Source organism: Ahaetulla prasina, chromosome 3, assembly GCF_028640845.1.
Source record: "Ahaetulla prasina isolate Xishuangbanna chromosome 3, ASM2864084v1, whole genome shotgun sequence".
In the NCBI taxonomy this organism is placed as follows: Eukaryota; Metazoa; Chordata; class Lepidosauria; order Squamata; family Colubridae; genus Ahaetulla; species Ahaetulla prasina.
This window is the reverse complement of record NC_080541.1, coordinates 231,897,351-231,903,350: the sequence shown is the minus strand read 5'-3', so window position 1 is coordinate 231,903,350 and position 6,000 is coordinate 231,897,351.

Genomic DNA, 6,000 nt, shown 5'->3' with positions numbered 1-6,000 from the left:
CTCCGCGCTTCATCTCTCTCAGCCTCGGAGAACCAGGGAGCCAATTGAGATCTACGCCGGTCAGAGGTCAAAGGCACGACACGGTCCAAAGCCCCAGCCGCGCCCGCTCCCAAGCCGCAACCAGTTCTTCAGTCGTGCCGTGGTAAGATCCTCAGGAAACGGCCCAAGCTCCGCCAGGAACCTCCGGTCCATCAGGCGCCTGGGACGGAACCAACGATTGGCTCCGCCTCCCTGGCGGGGAGCAGCGGTCCGAAAGTCTAGGCGAAGGAGAAATGATCTGACCATGACACCGGTTCTTTCACTATATCTCCTAAAACCAGATCATTTACCCACTGACCAGAGATAAAAATCAAGTCTAGCGTGCCTCCCCCAATGTGTGTAGGGCCATCAGTTACTTGAATCAGGTCCAAGGCCAAGGTTCATGGAGGCCTGGAACTCCTGAACCACTGTTGATGACAAGCCGCCGATGGCAAGTTGAAATCTCCCAAGACCAGAAGTCTGGGAATCTCAACCGCCACGCCAGCAAGCACCTCTAGTAGTTCAGGTAGGGCTGTAGTCACGCAGCAAGGAGCCAGGTACGTGATCAACAGCCCCATCTGATTCCGATGGCCCCACTTCACAAGGAGGGATTCACAGCCAGCTATCTGAGGAACAGTGGACTCCCTCGGCTCCAGACTTTCTCTAATCACAACCGCCACCCCCCCACCCCTACCTTGGGCCCTCGGCTGATGGAATGCACGGAAACCCGGAGGGCACAGTTCAACCAGGGGTACACCCCCTTCTGTGCCCAACCAGGTCTCCGTAATGCCCATAAAGTCCGCGGACTCTCTCTGAATAAGGTCACAAATCAGGGGAGCCTTGTTGACCACGGACCGGGCATTGCAGAGCATCAGCCGAAGACCCAAGCTCTGAGGATCTTGACCATCCGGGGAACGAGTGAGGACTGGGGGGCCGGAGCACGTGATCGCTTTTAAACATCGAACACATGCTCCCAAAGGACGATATGGCCCCCTGCCTCCGCCATATCTGCCCCTTCCACTTACCGTACTGATGGAATGGTACTCTCTGCTCTGTTCAAACCCCTCCCCCCCTGTCTTCGGACCAGCTAAAATAGTGTCGTGAGCACGTGCAAGGACTGGACATACCCTCCCCGACGGGTTTCCCCCAACACCCGCCCTTACCCTCCCCCCCTTTAAAAATTCCCTGTTTAAAAATCCCCAAAGGCTTTTCCTAGACGCATGCCACCTCTGTGGGTCCCAAGACCCGTCATTGAGGCCGGCCCTTGGTAATGCAGTGGGCCATTCCTGTGAGGCGGGGGCACCCCGCAGGCGGAGGAGTTCATGTGCGGAGTATCGCATGTTGAACAGTATTAATGTTAATCGTTAAGTGTTTAATAATGATGATACAGAATAATAAACTTAAATCCCACCGTGATGATAAAATCGCTGCGCGAGGAAGTTGGGGGAGGGGAGACTAAGAAGAATGGGCAGGAAGTCGACCGTGATGGAGAGGTCTTTTTTTCCAAAGGCTCTGTGGAACGGTCAGACAAGAAGTTTGTGCTGAGAAGGTCACTGAGAAAGGAAGTTGGGGGGAGGTGATTAAAAAGGAGGGCTGTGCTGGGAAGGTCGTTTTCAAAGGCACTGGGGAGCAGCTGCGTTCAACGGACAACAAGTACGCAGTGCCGAGAAGGTCACTGCGAAAGGAAGTTGGGGGGGACGACTGAGAAGGATGGATAGGAAATCACCCATGATAGGAGAGTCGTTTCTCCAAAAGATGCCTTTGTAAGTGGAGGGTTGCAATAGAGATAGGGAGAAGTAGATAACCCTGCTGGGGTCCCTGAGTAGAAACAGTTGGTGCCTCTTACGGTTCTATAGAGACTCAATTGTTTTGTCTCCCTGGATTTCGGGGCTAATTTTGGAACCTCGTTTCACGACAGGGACACAATTGAGCCTCTGGGCTCCCACTGCCCTCTTTGCCGCAGCCGCCTGGCCTCTCTGGAAGGAGCGGCAGCCGAGCGGGGATGGGGATGTGGGGTGTGTGCAGAGGTTGGCAGACGGGCGGAAGGACCGGCTCTGGGGAAAGGCTGGGCAAGCGAATGGGGCTAGCTAGAGCAACGATGCTTTTGTCTCAGCCCTAGAGCTTGCGTAGAGATAAAGAAATAGTTACTCCTCAACTTACAACCACAATTTAGCACAAAATTTATGTTGTAAGTGAGACAGTTAAGTGAATTTTGCCCCAATTTATGACTTTCCTTGCCATACTTCTTAAGCTATCACTGCAATTATTAAATTTGAAACAGGATTGTTAAGTGAATCTGACTTTCCCATTGACTCTGTCAAAAGACCACAAAAGGTGATCGTGTGACATTGGGAGGCTGCAACTGTTATAAATATGAATTGGTTTCCCAGCATTCAAATCTTCATTGTGTGACCGTGGGCATTTTGCAATGCCTCTAAGTGTGAAAATCAGTCACAAGTCATTTATTTCAGTCAGTCCTCGCTGAACTTTAGATGGTCTCTAAATGAACTGTTGTAAGTTGAGAACTACCTTTATTTCTTTTTGTGGCTGCTTGGATTGTTTGGCACTGTTTCTGTCCCTTAGCAATAGCACTGAAGCCATCACAGGTCTTTTTAACTCGGTTTATGTTATGTATTCTTGTATGTTCCTTTAAATATTTGAGCGGGAAATCAGCACGTTGCTGATTGGACGAAGCCGTCCGTAGAAATGTATAAAAGGAGAGGTTTGTTCCCCAGCCTGTTGCTGGTTTCACCCTATATTAAAGAGCTGTTGTCACTACCCTGGTCTCCAGCCTCGTTACTTCCAGAACTTAACACTGGCGACGAGGATGGGATTTCGAGGCTAGGAGAACCAGAACCGAGCTGAAGCACGACAGACCCGAACCCAGCAAACACAGGGCAGAAAAGCGGAGATGGCCAGTTACACTCCGCCCGCACCGTTTGACCCGGCTAAAGAGAAATGGGGAACGTATATGACCCGTTTCGAAAGCTTTCTAGAAGCCAACGAACTGCAAGGAGTTCCAGATAACCGAAAAGGGCTTATTTCTAAGCCACTGTGGTCCGGAGGTCATTGATATCGCTGAAGCCCTGGCAGAGCCAACGCCACAATCGGTGTCGTGGCCAACTCTACAGACTTTACTAAAACCACTTCGCACCAACGCCGTCCAAATACGTGCGGCGGTTTGAATTCGGAGAGCGAAGGCAGATGGAGGGCGAATCCATCGGTGACTACATGGCCGCCCTAAGGAAAGCGTCCAAGGACTGCGGATACCGCGACCTAGACGAGGTGCTCCTCGAGCAACTCATCCGAGGGGTCAGAGACATCCGTTTGCGGCGGCGGCTGTTGGCAAAGAGCAACCTGACGCTGGCCAACGCTCTGGACGAAGCCAGAGCACATGAAATGTCCACCCAAGCGGCGGAGACACTGCAAAAGCCTGTCCCACCAAAGGCGAGCGTGAAGCCAACCCCAGTGCACCAGGAGGAGGTTCAGACCGAATCCGACGGTGAAGATGAGGAAGGGGTCTGCCGAACCGAGAAACGCGACAAAGGGGACAGAGACGAATGCGGAAGCTGCGGTGGTCAACACCAGCGCCAACGCTGCAAATTTAAGGACGCGACATGTCGGCGGTGCGGAAAGAAGGGGCACCTAGCTCAAGTTTGCCGAGCGGCCCAACCTTCCCGCCGAAAATTCAAATCGGCCAATCAGAGCGCGGAATCGGCAAGGCGACCCGCGATTGGCTCAAACAAAAAAGGCGCGGATTCAAACCAAACGACTGTGGTCATAGGCCGCGCCTCGACCCGAGTGGAGAAGAAGATCTTCACCAGACCAAAAATAGAGGGAGTACGGTGCCGGCTCGAAGTAGACACGGGATCAGCGATCACCATCATGTCCTGGGACACTTTGGCGAAGTCACTGCCGTCAGTCGCAAGCGCCACCTGCAAGCACAACGGCCACGAGTCCACGATCACCAAGGGAACCGCATCCCTGTTCGAGGGACCACCTCCGTCCGAGTCGAGTACGGACCACATAAGAAGACCCTGCCCATCACGATCGTCGAAGGGACCCTGCCCAGTCTGTTGGGACTAGACTGGTTTCGTGCCCTGGGCATGGGAGTGACTGGCATCTACAGAAGTGACTGTAACCTGAAAGACATTCTCTTTAACGAGTTCAAGATGTCTTCAAGGACTGCCTGGGCAAGTACAAGGGGACCCCTATTTCCTTCAACTTAGACCCCAGGTAGCTCCCATTAGGCTTAAGGCGAGGAGAGTCCTTTGCCCTAAAACCAAAATCGATAAGGAGCTAGATAAGCTCATAAATCAGGGATTTTGGTGCCAGTCGATCACGCAAAGTGGGAGACGCCAATCGTCACCCCAATAAAACCAGACGGGTCAATTAGAATTTGCGCTGACTACAAGGCGACGCTTAACAAAGCCTTACAGAAAAGCGCTACCGGTTCCTGGTGCAACACTTGCTGCACTCTTTGGGGCGAGGGCAAGTCTTTGCAAAGTTAGACTTGGCCCAAGCCTACCAACAACTGCCCGTAGACGCCCGCACAGTCAAGCCCAAACGATTGTAACGCACAGGGGGCCTTCAAGTGCACCCGATTGCAATTTGGGGTGAGTGTGGCACCAGGGCTGTTCCAAAACCTAATGGAACGACTTCTGCAGGGCTCCCAGGGTAGTTCCCTACTGATGATGTCCTAATTTCAGGGAAAACAGAGGAATTGGGGAGCGTTTAAGAAAGGTTTTGGGCATTTTCCGGACAGCCGGATTAAAAGTCAAGGTAAACAAATGCCAGATAGGGGTCGAATCCGAATTCTTGGGCTACCGGATAGACAAGAAAGGAATTCACCCCACTGAGAGCAAGGTCAAGGCAATTAGAAAGGCTCCAGCGCCCAAAAACAAAGCAGAGCTGCAGGCATTCCTGGGGTTAGTGAATTTTACGGTCTTTTAAAGAACAAAGCGACTCGTTGCTGAACCGCTGCATAGGCTTTTAGGAAAAATACTGTTTGGTCTTGGGGAAAGTCGGAAAACAGGGCTTTGAGGCAGTAAAGAACCTGCTCTCAAGTGATAGCCTGCTCATCCAATATCACAACTCATTGCCCCTAGTGCTGGTCTGATGCCTCCTTATGGGGTGGGGCTGTACTCAGCCATAGACTTCAAACGGCACAGAAGCCCCTATAGCTTTTACTCTAGAACGATGTCCTCCCAGAGAGGAACTACAGCCAATTAGATAAAGAAGCACTAGCCATTGTGTCAGGGGTTAAAAATTCCACCAATATGTCTTTGGGCGGATTTTGAAATCGTGACTGACCACAGACCGCTACTAGGATACTGGCTGGCGATCGCCCAACGCCTGTGGCACTTTCGCCACGCTTGACCCGATGGACTATTTTCTTAGCCGCTATTCGCAAGCTGCATCATCGGCCGGGAAAGAAGTGGGCATGCAGACGCTAAGCAGATGCCCACTGCCAGGGGCCATCAAGACCCCACGCCGGGACGCCATCCTGCTTATTGACTCCTTGGACTCTGGCCCAGTCACGTCTAAGGAAGTGGCTCGGGCATCATACCGGGACATTGTGTTAAGGACTGTACTCGGTTGGGTACAAAGAGGGTGGCCCGCTGCGCCGGGCGAATGTTTTAAGGAGTTTGTTAAAAAAAGGGATGAGCTCTCGGCTCAAGGGGGGTGCCTGTTATGGGGTGATCGGGTAGTAATCCCCGATAAATTAAGGGAAAAGGTACTGGACCTCCTCCACGAGGGCCACCCTGGGATCGTCCGAATGAAGGGGCTAGCAAGAAGCTATGTGTGGTGGCCACTCATGGATTCGGAGATTGCTGAGAGGGTAGGGAAATGCCAGGCTTGCCAAGAGTCCAGACCCCTACCTCCAACGGCCCCAGTCAGGGAATGGGAAAAACCCCAAGGGCCCTGGTCAAGAATTCACATTGACCAGGGTAGTGACAACAGCTCTTTAATATAGGGTGA